We start from the raw sequence: 25183 nt of genomic DNA, 5'->3' as shown, positions 1-25183 counted from the left end.
TGAAGGAGATAGGAAAGAAGGAAAAGATGCAGGGAATAGAAAAAGGAAGTAGAAAGTAGAAAGCTCAATTGATGTGAAAAATGTACGATTTCAGAGAGAAGGTAAAGTAGTTCAGACAGAAAAAAATGATACAGGATATCGTCATTTTGTAGCAAGTTTCTATTGGGGCATCCTACGGAACATATTCAAGTGAAGTGAAAGCTTTTTTTTCGGTGTTCCATTTTCTTGACAGAAAAGAAACGTTTCTTATTCCAGGTCTATAAATTATCCAGTTTTTTTCCGGCGTGTGGATCTGAGTGGCAAAAAAGTTTGAGAAGCGAGCAAGAAAAAAGTCAGTGCTACAAAACGCCATCGTCGTCGTCTTCATGGTCGCCGGGTGCGATTTCCTTCACCAACTGTGTTGTCCCTTGTGAACCATCCAGTTGTGTACACATTAATTTGAGGCGCAAAACCAACGAACGTCGACAACAGTGAGAAGCGAAGCAAGGTGAGGTGTTCCGAAGTGGAAAGTCTGAGGCAAACGACTGAAGAAACCCAATTGAAAAAAAAAGACATACAAAATAAAAACGCGGAGAGGTGAAAGTGAATAAAACATCGGGAAATTGGAAAAGTTATCGGTAACTGCAAGTGCAAGCGGTGGCTGCTGAACAAGAGAACGCTGAATTTCGTGAGAAAGCGTGGCAACAGGAAGACCGCCGGAAAAGGTTTCCGTTTTCGGACGAGGACCACAACAGATCGGCTGCAGCGCACAATTCTGGTTGGTATATTAATTAAATCTTTCCTCAATTACAATCGTAGCAATGGGAATTGTTGTTTTGGGGAAATTCTATCGTTTGTATTGCGGACGTGGCGAAAGGTTCTGCTCGGGAAGCGACGGAATGGGATTGGTGGCTCCATGAGGAGGAGTACACGTTTTGAGGAGGGTTCAGGGCTGCATTTCATTGGTACTCATTAGGTACTATGGATCATGAAGAAAGGCAAATTGCGATGGACGTTGGTCGTTGGGTTTTACGAAGCGCTCACAGCCTGGCGAAATTTTAATTATTAATGAAAGTCATTATGCTAATTATTTTACTGCGCGAATTCGTGAGCCAGTACTGTTGGTTGTGTAATGGTCTATTTGTACAAAGTATCTCCAGTTATCCTTTGCCATTTGTTATCAGTTACATTTTATGAATATAGTTTGTTTTGTGATTTTGTTGGACATCATCAGTTTTAATATTCGAAACTGTAAGTAAAAAGAAAATCTGTTTCATCTTATGGTTGTTTTGATCACTGTTTACGTTATCCTTTTCTATTACGATTGGTGTTGGTGTTGGTGACGATTGAAAACGTAAAGAAGAATAAAGAAGGAGTTTCCAATCGTCACCGAAAAACACCAATCGTAATAGAAAAGGAAAATCTGTTTCAGTTGCGATGTTATTCACAAGTAGATTGCATTTCTCTGGAAATTTTTCATATTAGGATAATCTATCCCATTACTCATTAACCACCCCCAACCCCAAAACCGGACGACATGACATTAAATGATAATCTTTCCTTTGAAACCGGATCCAGTCAAAGAGACCACACACGTGTGGCAAATAGCTATCAGCCCAGTCATTAGACAACACAGCCACTGCATGATGGAGGTCGACCTCCTCGACTCACAGGGGCTGTCCATAAACCACGTGGTCATTTTTTTGGGACTTTTCAACCCCCCCCCCCCCCGCGTGGTCATTTGTCCATACAAAAATTTTAATTTGTCCATACAAAATGATCATTGGCCGAATCCCCCCCCCCCCCAATGACCACGTGGTTTATGGACAGCCCCTATACATACACAGAGGCTAACAAAGTTTTTCCGACTTGTTGCCATTTTGGCGCGGCTAATGATACATCTATATAAAGGCATTAGAGCAGTATCATTTTCGTTATCGGGTTAACGTTTTGCGCCCATCCCCACACTTTTGTTTCGGCCCTCGGTGCTAATGGCTCACTAGCTAGGCTCGCCCGTCACACAAAATTGCACCACGGTAAAAGCGAAAGTATTGGAAATGCTTGTTTCGTCGTCCTGACGTAACGTTCCAATAGAAACAGAGCTTGTTTCTCCACGTTAACAGCAAATGTCTTGCCTATGCTAGAAACGTCAAGAGCAGTTTTGGACCCACATATCTATCAGAGAATCGAACCTAGACACCCCCAGCATAACTTTGCTCAATAACAGCGTTTAAGGGCCCCTGAAAGCATACGAGGTGTAATGTTACCGGTGGAGCCTTCCCATACGATTCAGGTCTAGGCCAAACAGCGTTTAAGGCTGACGCTTTCGGACGGCGCCATTCCACGAAGCAACAATGTACGACGAGCTGTCTGTGTCCATGTCTGGAGGTGAAATCGTAATTAGCTGGATTTAGTAGGTTCTTGGGAAATTGTTTGTTGTGATGGTAACAAAGCTTTTATTTTCGTTGAGATTCTATGTTAGCACTCAATCTGTATGCACATGACAACGAGTTGCTTTTCTGGAGAAGTACTGTAATTACTATAATTACATGTGTACAATATGACAAATGGTACTTTTTTCAAGTTGGAAGCCAAATTTTGTACTTCAAGTGTATGAGTTCGCAAATCGAGAGATGGTTCTGGGGATAAATCCAGCCTTTTCAAGGCCGCAATGCCGGATGCGGTTGGGTTCGATGTGGGTCCTCTCGATGACTGCTGAAGTACATTCAAAACATCCATCTATGAATCAACAGGGAGCACTGTCGCGTACGTGGAACGAAATCTAAGAATCGTTTGGTTGGACAAAAAGTTATGGAAATGAAAAACACTAATGCTGCAGCATGGTATCAAGCAAAACATGGTGGAACGATACAATCAGAAGCGAAACTCCAGTTGCCTCCAAGTGGACAAGGAGAGGGCACAGAAACATTTGCTGAAATACTGTTGCAGGAATCCCGGTATAACTTGTAAAGGAAATCCTTGAAGGAATTCTTGAGGGAATTTCTGAAACAATTCTGGTAATATGTATTGAAGTAGTATTTTTTTTGCGAAATTCTCGTAAACAATTCTGATCTGGTACGAATTTGTTCAACTGCTGAAGAAATTTTCACGATAATTTGAAGGAATCTTCGCAGAATATTTAAGGACAATCCTTGAAGCCGTTTCTAAAGGATCGTTTCGAAGATTTCTCGAATGAATTGATGGAACTTTCATAGCTAGACAAGGTATGCAGGCGTCCGTTGGTGATTTGGACAAATAAGAAAATTTATTGTCTTTTATATTATATTATCACTGAAAATCGTAGTGTACGACATACAAAAAAAAATCAGAAAATAATGTGTATGATGCAAGGAAGGGTTAAACCCCTCCCATTGCCGACGTTCCATACATTGGGCGCCCCTCCGCCCTTTGCAAAAATAGGAAAAACCCCTCCCTTGTCGTTTTTTCTGTGCACGGGCCTGGCATGGTGCATCAAATTGTTTTCAAGCACTACGTATTTGTGTCTTTTATAAAAGTTGGCTTATGAGCCTTTATTGACAATAATTTGATATTATTTCTTTTACAAGCATTGTGAAGTAATTAAGTGATCTGTCCTATAAACGACTTTTGTAACATGCCACATTGTTTTAAGTTTTAGGTTCCTAAGCATGTGATCTTGTTTACAAACAGTTTTCTAAACGTGGGCGTTGTCAAGAGTACATATTTCTGCATGATTTCCATGTGTTTAAAATTTTTCATCCAAATTGGTTAAGCCCAAAACATTTGAAGAAAACTTGATTTGTTTTAGAAATTGTGGGCAAATATGAATTATCGCATATACGTAACCAATAATTATTTTAAAATCAATTTGAGATATCCTGTATGATAACCACCTCTTCATTGTTGCCTTGTCTTAAAAAATGAAATCATTATCAATGTTGCATAAAAAATTATCAAAAAAAAACCAGATTTATCCACCTAGTGGTGATAGTGCCTTTCTCGTCGAATTATGTACTCATGATCTTTCCATCAACGTTAGCCAAAATGTTCCTGAATCCTGATACATAACATTTTATACAGAAAAGCAACAATTTTAACATAGCCATCATCGATTTGGGAAAATTATTGATGGTACATATTGCAATGTTATGTTCAACAGCAAAACAGAGCAGAAAAATATCAGACCTCTCAGTTGACTGCTTGACCAACTTAACACTAGTCGTGCATTCGGGTTATTATGACCCCATTCCATACGGTACGGCAGCAGGGTGAGCGTGATCTAATGCATGAAGAAGGTTAACTTTATTCACAATCACAGATCACTTTGTGATCTTCGACAAAGTTTTTTCAACACACTTTGGGCTATATTTTATTATCATTCATGTAAAATTTGACCTCCTTACGAAAAAAATCAGAAAATAGGAATTTTCCGTTCAAATTGCAATCGCAATGAGAAGAGCAAGGGCTCAACCAGCTGCACCCAAATTGTAGACAGTAATTTTAGAGGCAAAAAAAAACTATTTGTTTATGTATAAACGTTGACCCATCCTACTATATATGTACACCGCAGGATTCTGAAATGGTGTGATTTGATGAGATCACTTTCGTCACGATTTTGTTATCTTGCATAATTGAAGACTTTGATCATTTCTTCACTTATAATCTTACCCAACGTTTACAGGCTATCAAAAAAGCCATGATTTGATTTATCGATTTGACATTTATTTTGTAAACTTTTATAATTCCGCTATTTGAAGTGCAGCTTACGTTTGACCACTTTTGGCGGGACACCTGGAATCGATTCCGGTTGTCTCAAATATGGTTTGAGACTATGTTCTTGTCAACTGTTCATCGGGTTACCTAGAAAGCCGAAAATTAATGTGATCTGAGGCTTTTCTTGCTAATCGTTCGGCAAATTTTTTGGAAGGAACGATTTTATGTATCGCATGCATGATTTTGGTTCACTTCTATTTAATCACTTCCGATGGAACACCTGCAACCGATTCCGAAATACTGTTACAAGTTCTAGATGTGGCCTGAGACTATTTTCTTGTAGATCGTTCATCAAACCATACGCCGCTATGGTTTGATTCCCTTCTATATTTTACCTCTTCCGGCGGGTTATTCGTCTCGACAGCAGTTATGGAACACTATCGGTTCTCCCGAATATAGTCTGAGATTATTTGCTGGCTAACCGTTTATCATGTTACTGAATAAGTCATTGATATGTCGCATGTATTGGTTCTCTTTGGGCCTTTCATGAACCACGTAGACCAAATTTTGGCCATCTGAGACCCCCCTTCCCCCTCGTAGACTTTCGTCCATACTCAAATTTTGAAATTTATATGAAGCGTAGACATTGGCAAGACCCCCTCCTCCCAAAAAGTCTACGTGGTTTATGAATGGTCCCTTTTACATTTGACTATTCCTGGCGGGACACCCCGAATCGGTTCCGTAACACACTGCTTTGGCTTGCGTCTATTGTCTTGCAACTGTTCATCATGTTACCTGAATAGCCGTGATTCGAGGTATCGCATGCATGGGTTTGGTTTCATTTCCGGCCCGGAACCGGTTGCAAAACATTGCCGGTAGTCTCCTAAATAGTCTGAGCCTATATACTTGCTAACGTTTATTAGGTTATCAAAAAAGCCGCGCTTTGTTGTTTCGCATGCATGGGTTTGGTTTAATTCTAAATTTAGCCGCTTTTGGAGGGAAAATAGTAACTAGTTTCGGCACTACTGGCTGTCCCTAATGTGGTCTTAGCCTCCTTCCTTGATAACCGGTCATGCAGCTGTCGTAAAAGCCGTGTTTTGATATGCCGCATGCATAAGTTTTGTTCATTTTTATGAACGGCCACTTTCAGTGAGACACCCGGATCCGGTTCTGAAACACTATCGGTTCAGATACGGTCTGCGTCTTTATTTTATAGCAACCTTTCATTACATATCAAAAAAGCCGCGCTTTGATAGGTAACATGCATTGAATTGGTTCACTTCAATATTTGGCCACTTCCGGCGAGACACCCGGAACCGGCTCTGGAACACTACCGGTTCAGATATGGTCTGAGACTGTTTACTTACTAAGTGTTCATCAGGTTATGGAAAATGACGCAGTATGATGTATCACATGCATGGGTTTGGATCACTTTTATATTTGACTACTTCCAGCGGGACATCCGGAACCGGATCCGAATCACCACCGGTTCAGATATGGTCTGAGGCTATTTTCATGCTAACTATTCATCAGGTTATCAATAATGTCGCAGTTTGGTGTGCCACATGCATGGGGTTTGATCACTTTTATTTTTGACAACTTTTAGCGGGACATCCGGAATCGGTTCCGGAACACTGCCGATTTCATTAGGTTGAGTTGATTGGTATATGTGACTCGACTCTCCGATTCTTTTATCAAAAAGTCATTTTTGGAATGAATACATAGCCTTGTACGAGAAAGGCAAAAAAAAGAAAAAAAAATATTTTTGCGTTTTTTATGAGACTTACTGTACATTGAAAAAAAACCTAGAGGAATCTTCGTAAGAACTTTTAGAGAATCCTCGGAGCAATTTATGCAGGGAACTTTGAAGGAATCCTTACAGAAACTTTTAATGCTGGAAGGATTAAAAAAATCCTCGCTTGAGATTTTGAAAAAGAAATTGTTTGACGAGTCCAAAAAATCCTAAAGCATTTAATGAGAAAATTGTAGGGGAAATTCGATATTTCAGAAAGAATCATTGGAGTCTCCATAGATGAATTCTTGCATAAATAGTTAGTGAGCTTCTTGAAGAACTCTCAGTTAAAAATTTTCACTAAAGCAAATCTTTGAAGTTTAAACAATTTGGAAAATAAATCAGGAGGAATCTTTGGAGGAACGTCTGAAAAAAGCAAATCATTTATATCGGTATTTTCTGGGAGTATCTGCTGCGTTTTTCAAAGTAACTTTTGTATTAATCCTTGGAGAACTTTCTTGAGGAATTTCAAAAGAAATCGACAGAAAAGCTCTTGAAACAAATCTTTAGATGATTTTCCGGAGACATCTTCTGAGCATTTGGTTGGACAAACCTCAATGTAAGTTCCTAAGATATTCTTCTAAAAATTCTTATAGGAATTTTAAAACGTAATTCCAATATAGTTTTCAAAGGAAACTTTGAAAAACATGTGTTTAAGTTCTTAGGGGAATTCTCAAATAAACTTAATTAAAATTACGAGTAACCTTGGAAATTATGCCTGTGTGAAGACATTTTTTGAAAATACCTCAGAGCAATCTTAGCAGGCATTCTTGAACAAATCTTCTGGTGAATCCGTGGAAATTAGCCGGGTTCCGTGGCATAGTTGGTCACACGTTTGCTTCATATGCGGATGGTCATGGGTTTGATTCCCAGCCCCGGCACTTGCAATTTTTCGTCAGTTACTTTTCCCCCGAGAGCAACTGACACTGACCCTCTTCTGAGCCCCATTGCTCAAACGGACCCGGATACTTGGACATCGACAAACAGCTACTCATAATGGACCCCCAATCGGACTGGAAAGGAACAACGGCCATCCATCATCATCCAAGTAGAAAAAGTGAGAGCAGCAGAAAGGCAACCAGTTCGATAAAGTAGAATAGAATCAAGGCGCTGTACAAAATGTAAGTGCAGCTGTCAATTGAAATTGCTCACGTAGTGCCCCAGTGGACAATAGAGCTGTAAATTAGGTTAAGTGATTAAGAATAAAGAAAAAAAAATCCGTGGAAATTGTGGGGGAAACTCCTGAAAGTAGCCCTTGAATGAAATTCGGAAGTAGTCCTGGTAAGGATAAAAAAAAACAATGATTTTTTTAAAGGAACGTAAGAGAACACTCAGATAAAAAAATAAATGGATTGAGACATTTTAGGTTTTGTAGGGTCTCACAAGAGTCGCTAGTAGAACGCTTTCAAAGCTTTCATGGCAATTTTATTTCAATGCATCGAAAAATCAAACGATCAATCCTTCAGCATATATTTACCGAAAAGGTTTTGAAATTTTCGCTGTAATTCGACCACTTAGCATAGCATTCCCTATGAGTCTCGAACCAATCGAGAAATAAAATAAAGTCAGTCTTTGAAGAACCTGAAAGCAGTGAAGTTATCATTTATTACAATGTTACTCTACAGTTATACAAGACCATCCTCTGACGTCTATCACCTAAAGCAGGGGCTCCAGTTCGCGACCCCCTTCTTCTTGCGAAAGAATCTAAAGACTCGCTACCAAGCACTTGTTTTAAAAATTTCATTCAGAAACTTTGGCTAGTTTTTTTTTCAATTTGACGAAAACTGATCTGAGAAAGAACTTTGATCAATTTAATAAGTTTACACGTGGATCTGTTTTAAAGATGGTTGGCATCTATGGATGGCAGAATGACACAGATGGCAATGGCAGTAATCTTATCAGGCAGACTGATCGCAGCACACAGTTTGAGAATCTCTCGGTTACGATAAGGTGATGAAGAAATGTTTTATTTTTCTGGATAATTTCCTGTTTAAATTGATTGATTTCATCAGAAGATTTAAATTCGAGAAGATAAAATAACTCTTTCTTTATTCATAAATTTCTGTAGTTTTGCCTTTCTCGTACACTAAGTGTACTGGAAAGGCTATATGTTCACTCCAAAAATGACTTTTTGATAGGGTCGAGTCACATATACAAATCAACTCAGATCAACGAATTGAAGTGATGTCTGTGTGTGTATGTGTGTATGTATGTGGGTGTACAAATAAACTCACATCACTTTTTGGTAGTAAATCTCAACCGGTTTTAATGTCCAACGGTTCATTTGACGCGGAATCTGGTCTTATTGTTTCCTATTGAAAATGGTTCAGATCGGTCCAGCCGTTCCAGACTTATGGCCATTTAGGTGTTCTGGACCGGTACCCAAGGCACGGGCCAGATATGAAAACGCTACAAACTCATCCATGCGCCAAATCAAACTATGGCATTTTCGATAACTTGATGAATGGTAACCATGAAAATGGTCTCAGACCATATCTGAACCGGTAGTGTCCTGGAACCAGTTCCGGGTGTCCCGCCGGAGATGGCCAAACATAAAAGTGAACTAAACCCATGCATGCGACATATCAAACCGCGGCTTTTTTGATAGCCTGATGAACGTTAGGCAAGAAAATGGTCTCAGACCATATCTGAACCGGTTGTGTTCCGGAACCGGTTCTGGATGTCCCTCCGGAAGTGGCCAAACATAAAAGTGAACTAAACCCAGGCATGCGACATATCAATCCGCGGCTTTTTCGATAACCTGATCAACAGTAAGCAGGAAAATGGTCCCAGATCATATCGGAACCGGTAGTATTCCGGAACCGGTTCCAGATGTCCCGCCGGAGGTGACCAAGTATAAAAGTTAACCAAACGCATGCGTGCGACATATCAAATGGTGTTTTTTTGACATCCTGATGAACAGTAAGCAGGAAAATAGTCTCAGAACATATTGGAACCGGTAGTGATCTGGAACCGGTTCCAGGAATCCCGCCGGAAGTGGCCAAATATAAAAGTGAACTAAACCCATGCATGCGATGTATTAAATCGCGGCTTTTTCGATAACCTGATGAACAGTAAGCAGGAAAATATTCTCAGAATATATCTGGATCGGTAGTGATCCGCAACTGGTTCCGGGTGTCCCGCCGGAATTGGCCAAATATGAAAGTGAGCCAAACCCGTGCATGCGACACATCAAATCTGTTTTTTCAATAACCCATGCATGCGACACCTCAAATCGCGGCTTTTTAGATATCTTGATTTAGCAAAAGATTGTTTCAGATCATATTTAGGAGTACTGGTAGTGTTCCGCAACCGATTACGGATGTTCCGTAGAAATTGGTCAAACGCAAAGGAGGACCAACCCATGAATGCGACACATTAAATGACTTTTTAGGTAATCTGATGAACGGTTAACAAGAAAAATCATAGAGCATACTTTGGAAAACCAATAGTGTGCCTAAACAGGTTCCAGGTGACTCACCGGAAGTGGTCAAATGTAGAATGAAACCAAACGTATGCACGCAGCATATTAAATAACGTCTTCTCCGGTAACTCGAAGAACGGTCAGCAAGAAAATAATCTCAGGCCACATTTAAGACTACCGGTAGTGTTCCGGAACATGTTTCGAGTATTTCGCCGGAACTGGCGAAATGCAAAAATAAACCACACTCATGCATGCGGTACATCAATTCACGACTTTTCAGGAAAACTAATTAACACTTTGCATGGAGCAAGTCTAAGACGACATCAGCAACAATTGGTATAATCCCGGAACTGGTTTTGGGTGTCCTACTGAAAGTGGTAAAATGCAAAAGTGATCCATACCCATGCAGGCGATACATCAAATCGTGTTGTTTAGGTAACCTAATGAACATTAGCAATGAAATAGCTTTAGATTATATTTGGGAGACCCGGTAGCGCTCCGGAACCAGTTCGGGGTACCCCACCGAAAGTGACCAAATGTACCATGTGACACATCAAACCACGGCTTTTTTTTAATAAGGGGCTGTCCATAAACCACGTGGTCATTTTTTTGGGACTTTTCAACCCCCCCCCCCCGTGGTCATTAGTCCATACAAAATTTTTTATTGGTCCATACAAAATGGTCATTGGCCGAACCCCCACCCCCCCCCCCCCCCCCCTAATGACCACGTGGTTTATGGACAGCCCCTAACCTGAGGAACGGTTAGCTAGAAAATAGGCTCATACCACAAAAAACCTACCAGTAGGGTTGCAGAACCAGCGTTTGATGCTTCGCCGGAATTACGAAAGTGAATAAAATCAATGCAAGAGAACAAAATCTTGACAAATTAAACCCAAATACAAACAGACATCTCACTATACTCACTGCCTATCGTTCTTGTTTTTAACTGTTGATTCAAGTATTCATAAGTACGCAAATTGAACGCTCACGGCGCACACCGCGTTTTTGCTCCTGTTCAACGTTTCCGCACTACCACCGTTTAGCTAGCTGTGAAGATATCTCACCAAATTACACAATTTCAGATTCATGAGCTGTAAATATACAGTAGGATGAGTCAACGTTGTATGATTAAATTTAAAAAAAATCGCATCAACCCCGAATAAAAGTTTATCAATTTCCTTTTGCGTCTAAAATTACTGGATAAAATTTTGATGCAACTGGTTGCGCCCTCACGCTTTGTAATGTGGTTGAAGTTTGTATGGGAAATTTTACATGCTTGCATTTTTTTTATAAAATTTTACAAGAATGTTGTAACCTATGATATGATAATAAAATACATATAGCCTTAATTTATTTAATTATTTATTTATGCAAACCGTGGGTAATTTTAGGTTTCATTTCATAGCGCGAATTTTTTTTTTGAAAATTAGTCAAGACATATTCAGATGACGCAGCACAAAGGTGCAACTATAGAGAGTTATCGTATCTACAAGAACAGTGCCGTATCAAGAAATAAGATGTAAGTCAATAAATGTAGTATTCGTAAATTATTTTAAGGTAAAATCTCACGTGCCTGAATCGTGAAGATGAAGAACAAAGTAACATTATTTACTTATCCCTAAAGGATTGATCTCTCTATTCTTTCACTCTCTTACGTGTTGTGGGTCAAGCCCTAAAATGGACACTTGACACACCGCAGAAGTCAGAAAAAGTCAGCTGAATGCTACAAAACCAAGAATGTATATCCTTCTCCATCCACGTTGAGCAACCACAATCCAACCGTGCGTCTTCTCTCTTTTGGCAGATAGTTGTTTTTTGCAACATTGTATGTCTGAACGTAGAAATTTGACCCAAACAACACCCTCATCAGATGTAGATAGTAAACCATCAATGAATACAGGCATTGATTGACACATTCTCGTTTGAACGTGACAACCTTGTCTTGGAAAAACCACGACACCTGACTGGATACGACAGTCACCTTCAGATCCTTATTTGCCAGTTTGGTGACATTATAACCTAACCATCATCATCTTTTAACCGCAAACCACTAAATTCCATCACGTACATGTGTGCCGATATCCTTTCAGACATCCACTGATTTTCTTTCGGAATCCCCATTCTCTTCAATCGATGGAGAAAAAAAAAACACAACCACATACTTCGACGAAGGATAAATGCCAAAGAAATGCAAATTTGTCAAGATTTGTTTGCTCTGCACTCGCTTCGAATCCGAATTCCGGTTCCGAGGAATGTGATGTGCGTATATCTGGCGATGCACAGCAAAAAAATGTAATTGAAACTCGATGAGCATTGTTCTACTGCTGCTGTGTGTTGTTTTAGGAGATCTTTGAAAAACTAATGTGCGAACACTCATATAAGTTTTTAAAGGAAAACTCAAATAATTTCTTAAAATTATGTCTCCAGAAGAGTTTCTGAAGTGGTTCATTCATGAAAATTATTCTGCATTATCAGCCCAATTACTTTCACCAGAAAACCGTCTTTTGAAACTATCTACCGATACCAATTTATTTTTCAGTGTATCGTACGCAGTTCAGCGAGATATTTTCTTGAAATTTGTCTGAGATGTCAGATCAATCGCAAATCGAAAACATTTTTTTTTACTGTGAGCCGTCGAACTTCCTGACCATGGATCAACCGTCACGTCGCCATCGGTCTCGTCCATCGTCGGCTCGCAATCAAGGCAGAAATTGTCCACCAAAAGGACACAGACGATGGCAACGAGTCCATTTTCCGTTCCAATAACCAAATCCCATAACGATCATCGTCACTTGTAGCAGAACGCTGGTGGTGGGTGCGAAATGTGACCGAGGGAGGTTCAAGTGGATCGGAACCATATTTTTCGTTCTCCGTTTTGGCGAGGGATTTTTTTTTGTTTATTGGGAGACAATTGTGGATGCGGCTTAGTGGGGGGAAGAAAAAAGAATGATACACATGGATTTATGACGACGGGAGCAAGCATATTCGAGCGAGTTAATTGTCGTCGGTTCTCTGGATCCGATCCATGATTGGTCACGGTCAGCTGGGTACGTATATTGCCGGAATGATAGGTTTTCAGCGGTTGTTGAACTATTGGGTAGTATTTGTGATCTGAAGGAGCTTCATAGCACAAAGCAAAAATCAATAAAATGAGATTCTTTGGATTTCTTTTCAAATATGTACATTCAAGTCAGTCATTCAAGCCTTGAATTGGATTCATAAAACTGATGCTTGCACTGAGAAGCGGCCTTTTTCGGATTGGGGAGTTACGAGTACGTTGAGGATGAAGAGGCAGTTTGATTGGTGGTGGCTGTGGGTGAGCAATATTCAAACTCTACCTATCATAAAACTGAAAATTCCAAATATACACTTGATTCAGGTAGCATGTCTGCTTCCGATTCAGATTTTTTATCTGTAAAATTCAACAAGTGGTTAATGAAATGTTCGAAATTCAGACTTTGTCTCAAAACGAAAGAATAATGTGAAAATGTTATTGCGGAGATTCCACCTGTTTAGACTCCTGCGCGAAAATTAGTTGCGTGGATTTTTCTTGCGTGGGCCTACAGATATAAAAACAGACCGCGTCCTGGTGAATATTTTACGCTGTGTTGTTACGTACACATTTAGTGATAATATTGCATTGTAAACAAACATTTATAATGAACCTACGCTGAAAACAAGCCATATTATTTATTTGCGTTGGAATCTATAAATCTTCGCAACTGGCAATAAAGTTGCTTCAATTATTCCGCCGAAGCTTCTACATCATCCAAATTGCTTACTGTCATCTGTCAGCACATATCTGAGAAAAAAGGTACTCTTCTATTTTAAGATGTACCACAGTACCGAAAGTACTTTCATAAATTCAAAACTGCCCCCAAACTCAATTTTCGGTCCATTTCATTGTGGCAAACGCAAACTTTCCACCCTATCAAAGACAATGATATTTAAGTCGATGACAAAAGACCCGGCAACCAGACTCCCGCCGCACCCGAAGAACAAACTTCTCAACTTAATTATCCCTAAACTTTCGATCCACGCCACGCCACGACACGGCTTCGGAATCGATCGGTTTCTTCTACACTGGCACTGCCACCGGCATCGTATCGGTCGGTGCTTAGTCCCGGAAAATCTCAATGAGACAGCTATTATTTGTTTGCACGATTTCTTCGTTTCCGTGGGATGGTGCGGTTCGGGGTGTGACGATAACTGTCCACGGGAGATGAACGATGACACCGAAGGATTATCATCGTGAATGACTCGTCGATTGGGTGTTAGCCGGCGGCTGTCCTGGTTCATGAAAGTTGGCGGAACCCAACGTTGAAACTTTTCGGCCCTATTTTGTGACCGGGTTGTGTTTTACGCTCGACCCGGACCCAGCGAAAAGTTGTTTAATCGAATTTCAAAAAAGCTGGTTGAGAGAAAAATTGGACCAATTATGTGTTCACTGGGAAGACCTTTTTCGGGAAATAAATACCAGCGGCACCCGCTGGCGCTATCCGTGCGATTATCACCAGATTCATTTATGAGGGTCACAGCTCGGAGCTTGCGGACAGAATTGGGATTGTAATGTTCTATCCATTTCAATAAAACATAGTTGTACTCATTAATTCTACACGAATCTGTTCTGTACATCAGTACACAAAGTGTTTCTTCATCCCGGCTACAACAGTTTGAAGTTTTTTTTGCTAGTCTCCCATGTTGATGCAGAGGATCGAATTCAAAGATCTCCATCCTGGGCGATTGTTTGCCATCACCTTGACCTGTGACCAGGTCAAATTTCTGTCGACTTCCTTTATTTCCTCACTCTTAAAAAATTTGGAATTTACACATGACGTAAACCATCAACGTAAACATTTCATGATTGAATGGCAAATTTGACTGAATTTTACATCCATCATGTAAGTTCGAGCTTGTTGCACAAGATGTCAACAAATCTATCTGACCAGATGATAGAAACAGTTTTACATTCATCATTTGTCTCACAGCTCGGTCATACAGCCGAGAGGTATAGTACGTGCCTCTCAATCAGCGAACCAGAGTTCGAATTCAGCTCATTATTTTACTAACATATCGACACTGATTTTTCATTTGGGCCTAACTGACATTTTTGAGTTCTCTTCATCGATCCTCTCTTTGTGTTGTTACAGAATGTGTATTGAGTTTTCCAAAGATTTTTTGATTGAAATGCGAAGAAGGCGACTACCGTCGTGCGGGGCTTCTTTTTACACTTTTTCATGGTTTTTCAACTTTATGACATTATAACTCCCAGAGTAGTTTATGGATTTCCACAATTTTTACACACAATAATTGTGAGTATGTATGTAGGATGTATGCAAAATTTGAACTAAATCCATCAATAAACAAAAAAGTTGATCATACACCAATCGGACACATCTCATATAGAACCGGATGGGGGCTACTTTGGACATTTTTATCTATAACAAAACTGCATTTCAGAGGAGATCGCAGCAAGCTGACCGCGCGAGCAGCTGCGTTTTGAAATCGCTGTCACAGTTTATCTTTGCTCTGCGAAGTAAAGTCATTTTGCCGCCCAAATCGTGATTCGGCTCGTGGCGGTATGTTATCCGGAGAAGTTTTTTTTTTTGTTTTTGTGAAATGTGCATCCTAGTTTTGTGAAATGTGCATCCTAGTTTTGTGAAAATATTATTCAATTGTGGTGAATGTTTTTCCGGATTTCAAGTTTTTAATAGTGAAAGTCAGAACTTTAGATTGCCGGCACAGTATCCGTACGTGTTTCCGCCGTGAAAATCTGTTAGGACGATGGACCTCCTTAGTAGCTGTAGTAAATTGATATTTGCATACAGAAGTCCTCAAGTGAACTATGGTGTTGTACTGGACCATTTCCGTGTCCAATTAATGATGATAAGAAGAAAATAAAAAAGGAGAAGAAAGTTCCATGTACTGCGTTCGTCGGAAATTACAGGTGATGCGGTTCAAGGAGGAAAAGCTGATGAGTAATGAAGAACTCGAACTGATCGTCATTTATTATTATTATTATTTATTTATATATTTTCATCGGACTATTGTCTACATGAAATAAAACTTAGACTAACACATTCCTACTCCTTATTCGCGATATAAACCGGTTAGATGATTCACCAAACTCGTGCAGTTGTTCGACGGATGAGAAAGTACGGATCATCGCAGCGATCGGTTCGTGAAAGCCAAAAGCAGTTCGGTGAAATCTGGGTTGTAGCAGATAACTATCGCGTAACATCCTAGGAGCGACCCGAATATTCAAAAGCTCCAGAAGCCTACAGCTGTCGACCTCTCCATTCAAAAGCTTTGCAACGAAGGCAGCTTGTTGTATTTTACGGCGGTAGTCGAGCGTATCCAGTCCCAATAATCTGCAACGATCTGCGTACGGTGGCAAGTTCAGTGGGTTTCGCCACGGCAGATTCCTTAGCGCCGTTCTGATGAACCTGCGTTGCACACTTTCCATCCTTAAACTCCACGTCAATTGATGGGGTGTCCACACTAACGAGGCGCCTTCCAAAATTGGTCGTACGAGCGAACAGTAAAGGGCTTTCAGGCAATACGGGTCGGTGAATTCGCGGGAGATCTTAGAGATGAACCCCAATTGACGATTTGCTTTTGCAATGACATTCGTTCGGTGTAGGTTGAAGGTCAGCTTATGGTCCAGCAGCACGCCCAAATCGTTGAAATTGTCGGTTCTTTGTAGAACGATGCCATTGATGTCGTAGTCATTCAAGATCGGACTTTTGTTGCGAAAGTAGGACATCACCATGCATTTAGGCACACTCAAAGTCAGCTTATTTCGATGGCACCAGTCGACGAATTGGTCTAACAGCGATTGTAAATGCAAGCAATCGTCGATAGAGCGTATTACAAAGTACAATTTTAAGTCGTCGGCATAAGCAAGCCTACAGCCGGGTCTCAGGATAAGCATCACATCGTTGAAGAACAGAAGAAATAGCATAGGGCCCAAATTGCTTCCTTGAGGAACACCTGATGAGCTCGTGAAGCACGAAGAGATACTAGAATCGAGCTTGACACGAAGCGTTCTTCCTTTCAAGTAGGAAGCAAACCAACTAGTTAACCGACTCGAAGTACCAAGCCTGGAAAGTTTCGCCAGAAGAATGTCATGATCAATTGAATCAAACGCTGCCTTGAGATCGGTGTAGATGACGTCAACTTGAGCACCTTTCTCCAATTGTTCAAAACAAGTCGTGGTAAAATCAAGCAGATTCGTGGTTACAGAACGACCGGGCAAGAACCCGTGCTGGTCGGCAGAAATGTAGCATTTAACCTGGTCCAAGATAGCACCGCTGATGATCATCTCAAACAATTTGGAGGCGGCAGAAAGATTGGTTATTCCTCGATAGTTTTTGACATCACGTTTATCACCCTTTTTGTGAATGGGCACCATAAACGATTGTTTCCAAATTGTAGGGAAATTGGCATCTTCGAATGATTCCAATGGAGTAGATCGAACGGGTGTACGTCGACGGCTCAACGTGGTGCTTCCGGGGCATTGATCCCGACGCAGTTCTTCCCGGAATTCATTCGAAAAGGCGAGCTGTTCCTAAAGTGATGCAACAGGAAGGTTAAGACCGAGGAAATCATATTGGATCTGGATTTTGATTGCTTTCGGGAGACAATTCCTGCCCCGGCGTTTGCAGGCATACCAAGAATGAAGGTGCATGCCACTATTGCCCCGTTTTCCACCGTAGCCGACGAAGCTGTTTTGAAATTGGTGAGATTGCTCCTTTTTTATCTACTACTAGCTGTCCCGGCAAACGTCGTTCTGCCTGCCTACTGTGTTTTTTTTTTTGACATGCAGATCTTTAAATAATGACCCGCAAAATGTATTTTCAAACTTTCTCGTTTTCGGTGCGTTCGCTGTTGATTTTCTCATTTTTTTCCCCGAGCCTATTCGTCACATACAAACACTATTCCTTTTTAATTTATATAGATTTTTATAATGATTTTTCGTTGGGGTTTCTTCATTCGGGGAAGGGATCATTATACTTTTTTTTCTCGTTTCAGAGAGCGAGTAATGGCGCTTAAGCCTAGGCTTTGAGGCCAGGACACATGGAGAAATGCCTGTGCCCCATCCCAAGAGAAGAGACGCCAACGGAGTGTGCATTAACCTTCTTAGCAGCACCACTCCCAACAATTTTATGTTCAAACACCATTCCCCTAAAACGAAACGGTTGGTACGGTTGTCCCCGTTTCTTCCTTCATTCAATTCAAAAAAGTTTGCCAATCATGCTATTCATAAGTGGATAACCTGATTGCCTTAAGTTTTTGAATTATCTTCGAACCCATTAGTCTGCACAGTGGGCCTGGCCGTTTTAATATTTGTGTCACATCATCTCTGATATGCTGCAAATATTAATGCTGACAAGAAAATATCGGAAGAAATTTTGATATTTCCAGGATGCTTTTCAATACTGGCTGTGCAAGCACTAGATTAGATTAGATTAGATTAGATAGCAAAACTGCATTTCAGATTCCAGAGTTATTTAGAAACCTACTTTGTACCAATACTGTAGTATACTGTATCATACATAATTTCAATAAAAATATGCGTTTTAAGATGGTTATGTGCTACCTTTGGTACTATGAGTAGCGTGATATTGCTATATAGATAGCCTGAAAAAAGGGACCATCAATCCTTTATTTAGGTGAAACGGTCATTTATAATGTATAACGATACAAATATTCGATTGTATATGCTACGTTGATACATTTTGAATGAATTGATCAACCCTTTGAAATTTATGAACTGTAGAAACAATGATTACAGACCAAATGTTCTGATACGTTATGTATATTTTATTGGTTTATTCGATGTTTTATCGCGTCCTGACAAGCAATAAACGGTCTGTTCGAAAAATAATTTCAACCAAATGAAGGGCAAACTATTGCTTCATAATAGTCCCAAAGACATCAAATAGATTTGAACCATATTTTGAATTATAAAAATCCATATTCAAAAGTGTCCAAAGTAGCCCCGCATTTCAAAAGTAGCCCCGCACGACGGTACTTGTTGCTACAATAAACAAAAAGGATAATGATTTTGCTTGTTTTGATCAAGTTATTAGCGAAAGAGAGAGTCGACGAAGAGAAATCGATCAAGTCAGTTAGGCCCTTATGAAAAATCATTGTCGATATGTGTTATCTCTCGCTACGACTCTAACGATTGCTAGCTCGACTTTATTTGTGCATCCAAGAGAACTTAAATTCGGTCAAATTATGAAGTGAACAGAACACGCTCCTCGCCACCGTGGAGTTGGTTTTCTGCTCAGCGCTTATGCCCACGCTACGTTCATGAAGTGGGAACCTAGGGAATTTCGCCACTTGGGCGGTGGCTTCTATTTTCGTCTGTTTTCCACTAACACCCAGTCAAGTTTAAACCAATTGACATAATTTATGGAATGCGGTGAGATAGGTATAGTATCTACCCGTGTACAACATTTCAAGTCAACTGGTTCAAAATTGACTGAGTTATAGTGGAAAACAGACGAATATAGAAGCCACCGCCCAAGTGGCGCGATACCCTATTATATGAGAGAATAATTGTAGCCAGATTCAGAACATGAAAAACAAAGACAACTTTTACAACCAACTGTATGCTGTTGTGGATTAGATGATATCAAGATCCTCATAGGCGACTTCAACGCGAAACGTTGGCTTCGACAACTCGGACTATGAGCCACAAATACCGGCGACATTCATCGCCTCTACGATGTCTCAAGTTACCTTAGTGAGACTAAGATGAAAGCTAATTTCGAAACCGTGCTTTAAAAAAATTAAAGTAGAATAGTTTTACAACTTTTTAAATTATAAAATTTAATAAAATTAAAATATCTGGCGTATTGTTCAACTAATTTTAAATTTTTTACAATAAATTAAAAGCTGAATACAATACCATTCGATCATCTAAATACAGGTTTTGCGTCAGATTGTTGAAATTCAAGATAGCTTTGGGGACAATCTCCTTAAATTTAAGCAAAATTTCCAAAAATATATGAAGAAATGTATTTTTTTTCAATGAAAAAAAAAAACAATTTAAAAATTCTCTCTCATCGTTTATTTGACATATCATATGTAGGCGAGTTACAGTAAAAAATTTAGCTCAATCGTAGCATTGATTACGGAGAATGAGATGTTTGAAGTGAGCGACATTGCTTAAAAATAGAACAAACATCGATTTCAAATCATCAACCTTGTATGGAATGACGAAAAAATTTCCGCTCTACTGTAATTTTTTTCCTTCGCGTTTTCGAATTCAGGGCATGATTCTACACGATGATCAACTTACCGAGTTCAAAGATGCTGTAAACTAGTGTTATTTGGTTTCGTTAACAGCAGGTTGTTGGCCTAAGGTCCCCCACCCACCGTCAGGCATGGAATCCTCCTCAGAGCAAAACAAGAGAACAAAAAATCTGCTCCGCGCTCCCGCATTCAAAGTTAGAGCGTTTTCTCTCGTTTTGTTTCAGTTTCTTGCTTGTAGCTTGTGACTCCGAAAAACGTGCGGATTGATTGCTCAAAAAAGTGCGTTTGCTCAAAATTGAGGCACTTTGTGTACGCCGGGAGTAAACATGAATATGTTTGTGATAACAAATCATTTATTAACAATTGCACAAGTATTTATATGTGCAATTATGACATACCACCCGATCGGCGAGCTCATACTGCGAACAACGCCATAAAAATAGTCCACCAACTTACCGGGTTCCTCAAAAATGAGGCACAAAAAAGATACACTTTGTGTTGATTCAAGTGGCTCGAAGTTTCTCTTTGTCTCGCTCCCGTTCTCTCTTTGTGCATCGCTCCCACACAAACGACTTCGGTAGGAACGCACAAAGATAAAGAGAGCAAAAACGTTCATTTGAGGCACATTGTGGGAGCAAATAACAAGCCTGCCCACCGTGGTGGGGCTGCCACATTAGGTATAGGTTTCAGTGGAGGAGCATTTCATACTCAGTCACTGGATGCCACAACAGACGCTGTTTGAGCCGCACCTCATTGCTGAACAGACGCTCGGGACGAACCTCCTCAATCTAGTCGAAGTCAAAGGGACAACGGAACCCAGGCTGTACTACTAGCTAAGCACACAACTCTAACAGCTGGCGGTCTTTGTCATCGCTTGACCCGTGGAAGCATAAGGTAGGAACTTGTGAGGATCAGAGCTATGTTGGACGCTCTCATTATCATTATCGACACCCATTTGCAGCGGTAAGCACTCCCTCAATCTAGTTGAAATTAGAAGAACAACCCAGGGTGCATCCAAGCATACAATATTTAGCTGGTTTCCCAGTCAACACACGATCGTTTATGATGTTGAAAGGATGCAAAAGTGGAGGCGATATACGCACACTTTACACGCGGTTAAGTGGAAGCAGGTACTTTAGCATCCTATTCCACATCATATAAAACTTTGTGTTGGCTGGGTTGCCGTGTATCTGCTGGCTCAGAATTGCACTACGGATAACCGGTTCCCGTTAGTTGAGACCAACAAACAGCTCTGGACAATTTTTTAGCTTAATCCATGATGCTATTGCAACACAGGAATTAAATGAACATTTTATAATAATTTCTATGAGAACAAAGCAACTCGCTATATCAAGCTGGAGACTGCTTGGATGGTGCATTAATACTGATCAACTATTCAGCTATTCCTTTAGTAGAATAGTAAAAGCTTCCAATTCATTAAAAACATCTTGGAAATGCGCATGTTAAGTATGTATGTGGAAAGTTATATCGAAGTTTGAGAAATGGGTTTTTACTGATGTTTTACGAAAACCGCTTCAGTTCCACAATAAAGAACATTTTGCTTAATGTTATATTTTTCCTACATTTGAGAATAACTATGGAAAGTTATGCAAAAAACTGATAATGATTTTATTGAAAAATAAAAAAAGATATCGCACAAGCAAGTTGTCCGTTTTATAAATTGAACAGTCCTTATTTCTCCTGGGGTTTCAACAGCAGCTCTTGCAGATTAGAGATGAGCGAACGGTTCAAAAGAACTAGTTCTTTGGAATGAATGAATGAACTGTCGTTCGTTTGAAAAGAACGATAGTTCTCCGTTCTCTCAAAAACAAGATAACTGAATGTCCCTCAGAACCCTTCATTAATATTTTATGATGAGAGAGTGAATGTTGTCAATGCTCTACCAAACCATCTCGCAAATTAATTCTCCGATGACAGCTCGGGCAGCTAGTCCGAGAACGGCAATTAAGAAATAATTTGCAAACATTAAAATCTTCGTCCAATTTTTGTAAATATCACGAAAAGTTACTTGACGAGAGAAGGTCTGTAACATTTTGGTAAGGTACCTTCAGAAGGCCGGCTCCTGAGGCACGTTATCCTCCATTTGGGACATTTGTGCCATCCTAGAATGACTTTTGGGATTTCTCCAGGAAATCTAATAGAGATTTCACAAGGATTTTTTTCTGCGATTTTTCTTGGACAGCTAAAGTAGGGAACCCCATACCTCCTCGGCTAGCGCATCGGAAGAAGTCATGGACGGAGCGTGGTGGATGAGGGCTATCAGCAGGAACAGATAGGGCTTTCTGTCATGGAGGTGCCTGCATAGCAGCTGGACTCCATTATTGACTTTGCGTCCTGGATATCGAAGTCAGCAAGGAATTTAAGCAGGCCTTGTTAAGACTTCGTAAGTCAATGATACTGGCCGCACTGCTGCTTGAGGGCGGTTGCGAGTTGGTGATCTCGTGCTGGTTTTTGCGCTGCAGAACGTCTCCGCCGTCAGGGCTCTCACCTGCACTTTTTCGCAGAGTACGTCTTGAGCTGATTATAGATTTTGCGATTATGCCGATCCTATTTCCTTACTTTCCTTTTCCCTATTCCATTCCTCATTCCTTCCTTCCCTCTCCCTCAGGTAAATGATGAATAGGCTCGTATTCATGGCGATGGCACAAATTTCCCAAATGGAGGAGATCATGCCTCTGGAGCCGACCTACTGATACCTGATACCTCTTGAGCTAGTGCTTTGTAGGTGGTGCCTTTCTTGACCACCTCCTTCTTCAGCAATTGCATCATCTCTCCAGTCATGGTGCGCCGGATGCTTTTTACATCAGCGCCCAGCGGTGAGAGACAATTTTTGCTTCGCATGATCCTCAGCACCTCGGCGTATGTATCCGCCTACCTACTGATGTATCCGCCTCAGTTTTGAAGACCAGCGCGTCGCTGCATTCGCGCTTGGGGGATGGTTTCATTTTTCTCAAATTCGTCTTCTTTCCAGCCATAATCCAAGGGTTGTCCTTCCCATGGTACGGTTGGTCCCCGTTTCTCTTAGCGTTCCCCTGACCCTTGCGCGTTCCCAACAACAATTCCCTATGGAATCTTCCAAGACGAACATTCTAAAGATAATATGTTTAAGAATTTGCTCAGCAGTTCGTTTTCAGATATTTTTCAAAATTGTTTGCGGGATTCTTCCAAAAGTTCCTTCTCAGATTTTTCAAGGAGTTTCTTCTAGAATCCCTGGAGAAGTTTTATCTAGGATCATTCCTGGATTTTTTCATATTTCACCTAGAGTTCAGTTCAGTTCAATCTCTGAAAGAACTTCTAGATGACTTTAAAAATAATCTCTATGCAATTCCGAAAAAGATATCAGAAAGAACTCCAGAAGAAATTCCAGAAAATGTGCTTGTGGGATCTTCGATAAATCTTTCTGAGGAATTCCATGTGAAAAAAAAAAAATAAATTTCAGGGAAATCCTAGAAGATAGCCTTCACGAAATCTTAGAAAAAAAAAATACGCTGAGTATTCTCAAAATGACCTTTGAGAGCAATCTCAGAGAAAATTTCATGGGGAACCCTAAACAATTCTAGCATAGATCTTTGAAAACAAAAAATCTTGAGAAATTTTAGAAAGAACTTCTTGAGGGATCTCAGAACGACTTTCAGCAGGAATGCCAGAAATCAAATGTTTCAGCATGTAAGGTAAAGTTCGTCGAACACGTAGCGGTGGATACATCTCTGGTGAAATTTCAACAACAGATTCGGAAATGGAGAACAATAGCTACTGTGTCGTGTGTCGAGCACCAAATCATTGTAATATATTTAAATCGTGTGAAGTTTGTCACAGCTGGAGTTTGGTGAGATAGTTAAAACTGTGTAGATGCTGTCTCTATCGTCACGCAGGTTGGGCTTTTCAGAGAGCCTACGAATGTGGGATAGATAGATGCCAATTACTACATCACCCATTGTTACATCAAAATCATTTAGATAGAGCTTGATAGGGTAATTAGAAACATTTTATTAGGAACTAATGAAAACAATTTCCAAGAGTTATAGCAGAAGAAAGTTCAGAGGAAATCGCAGAAAAAAAACTATTTGTTGAATCCCGAAAACACCTTTTTTAAGAATCACTGAAGGAATAATTTGGGGTATCACAAAAAGCATTCAAAAATTAAGGCGAAACTGGATGCATTTTCTCATTTTTTCGGCTTTTGATTTTTTATTAAATAACGAAGCACTATTTTCAAAATCGGTTTTCGTGCACATGTAGAGTATGGATCCAGGTATCTTCTGAATTTTTTTGAGGTGGACAATGTTTTCCATTTCTGCAGAAACCATTTTTTTGTGAAATTTTGTTCAAAAATGGTTTCTGCAAAAACGAAAAACATTTTCCACAATAAAAAAAATCAGAAGATACCTTGATCCATACTCTACATGTGCACGAAAACCAATTTTGTAAATATTGCTTCGTTATTTAATAAAAAATCAAAAACCAAAAAGTGAGGAAATGCTTCCAGTTTCGCCTTAATCACAAAAACAAAGGCAGTTGAAATGCCAGAAATAGCTCCTTGAGGAGTCCCGGAATTACATTCTGGAGGAATCCCAAAGAAAATGTATGCAAGAATCGCATAAGGAACTCTTGGAAAAAGAAACAGACAGTTCTCCAGGAGAAATGCCAGATAAAGCTCTATGAGAAATCTCAGAGGAACTCTTCGAGAGATTCCAGGAAAAGCTTCTTTAAGAAACTGAGAAGATACTTCTGGAAAAATCCCACAAATCTGGAGAAATCCCAAGAATTCCTGTTGAAATTCGGGTGAATCTTCTGGACAAGGGAAAAGGCCGACGGAACCCCGGAAAGAATTACTTGAAGGTTATTAGAACAACATTTTGGAGAAAATTTAATGTTCCTGGAAGAAGCACATCTTAAAAAATAATTTAAGAATAAAGTGCAGAACGAATACCTAAAGATAGTCCAAGAAAAATCGCAGAAAAAATCCTTGTGAAATCTCTATTAGATTTCCTGGAGAAATCCCAAAA

At 40.0% G+C, this 25183-nt stretch overlaps 1 protein-coding gene across 2 annotated transcripts in view; it reads left to right on the top strand.

Moving 5' to 3' along the window:
* The window catches only part of LOC109409873 (GTP-binding protein Di-Ras2), a 539614-nt gene that overhangs the window by 18363 nt on the left and 496068 nt on the right, over positions 1-25183 (top strand). The window contains exon 2 of one of the 2 annotated variants that reach the window (XM_062855754.1): positions 256-757. The gene's annotated coding sequence lies outside the window, so the exon portion shown is untranslated. Of the gene's footprint in view, positions 1-232; positions 758-25183 lie in introns of both variants that reach the window. The other variant, XM_062855755.1, reaches the window with a different exon arrangement.

The sequence above is a fragment of the Aedes albopictus genome, chromosome 3 (genome assembly GCF_035046485.1).
Source record: "Aedes albopictus strain Foshan chromosome 3, AalbF5, whole genome shotgun sequence".
Lineage (NCBI taxonomy): Eukaryota > Metazoa > Arthropoda > Insecta > Diptera > Culicidae > Aedes > Aedes albopictus.
The sequence above is the reverse complement of the archived record's forward strand: the minus strand, read 5'-3'. Positions and strand labels throughout refer to the sequence as shown.